The sequence below is a fragment of the Canis lupus genome, chromosome 3 (assembly GCF_048164855.1).
Source record: "Canis lupus baileyi chromosome 3, mCanLup2.hap1, whole genome shotgun sequence".
Taxonomy (NCBI): Eukaryota; Metazoa; Chordata; class Mammalia; order Carnivora; family Canidae; genus Canis; species Canis lupus.
In genome coordinates this window covers 42044671-42045885 of record NC_132840.1, presented here as the reverse complement: position 1 = coordinate 42045885, position 1215 = coordinate 42044671, and the positions used below count along the sequence as shown (strand labels likewise).

The 1215-nt window shown below is 42.5% G+C and overlaps 1 pseudogene; it reads right to left on the bottom strand.

Moving 5' to 3' along the window:
• Positions 1-236: 236 nt before the first annotated feature.
• LOC140625824 (large ribosomal subunit protein eL31-like) lies at positions 237-625 on the bottom strand (annotated as a pseudogene).
• Positions 626-1215: the final 590 nt, after the last annotated feature.

Below are 1215 nucleotides of genomic sequence, written 5' to 3'. Positions count from 1 at the left end.
CATATACAAAACGGGTGAGAGGAAGAGAAAGTTATTCAAAAGGAAAATTCTAGATATAGAAAATAGGCAAAGCAAATCGTGTGTGTGTATAAATACAATATATGTGGCAAGAAGAAAAACAATCATAAAATAAAATAAATATTTTAAAAAAAGAACTACCCTGGGGTGCCTGGCTGGCTCAGGTTGTAAAGCATGCGACTCTCTTTTTTTTTTTTTTTTTTTTCAGTTTTATACCTTTATTTGACAATCAGTGATTCGTTCTCATCCACATTAACAGTCCGTAGATTTTTGAAAGTGATGACAAGTACGTAGGTAACCAGCGTGTAGAGCTTGTTTGGTGACTCTTCATCCTTGTTACGTTTTCTGGACAATTGTGCACGGATACGGTATGGAACATCCCTTATTCCTTTGGCCCAGACAGCTTTGTTGAGCCTAGTGTCAATGCGCACATCTGGAGTTCCCATCTCCTTCATGGCAAATTTCCGGTCTCTTTGAGTGCCCGAGGGGCATGCTTCTTGAAACCCACTCCATGGATACGCTTGTGAATGTTGATAGTGTATTCTCTGGTCACTACCTCCTTGGTGGCAGAACGGCCCTTCTTGCTACCCTTCTTTGCGGGAGCCATTCTGTCGGGCCCTAGTTGGAAGAAGTAAGGCAATCGGAGAAGGACAAACATTATATGTTCTCATTCCTTTGGGGAATATAAATAATAGTGAAAGGGAATATAAGGGAAGGGAGAAGAAATGTGTGGGAAATATCAGAAAGGGAGACGGAACATAAAGACTCCTAACTCTGGGAAACGAACTAGGGGTGGTAGAAGGGGAGGAGGGCGGGGGTGGGGGGTGGGAGTGAATGGTTGACCGGCACTGGGGGTTATTGTGTATGTTGGTAAATTGAACACCAATAAAAAATAAATTAAAAAAAAAAAAAACTACCACAGTTGGAGCGTTGGTGGTATAGGGAGCGTTGGTGGTATAGTGGTTAGCATAGTTGCCTTCCAAAAAACTACCACAGGTTTACTAAATGAATTAGTAATTCTTTTTTTTTTAATTTTTATTTATTCATGAGAGACACACACAGAGAGAGACAGAGAGACACAGAGAGAGAGGCAGAGACAGAGGCAGAGGGAGAAGCAGGCTCTTCTCAGGGAGCCCAATGTGAGACTCCATCCCTGGACCCGGAGATCATGCTCTGAGCCAAAGGCAGGCACTCAAC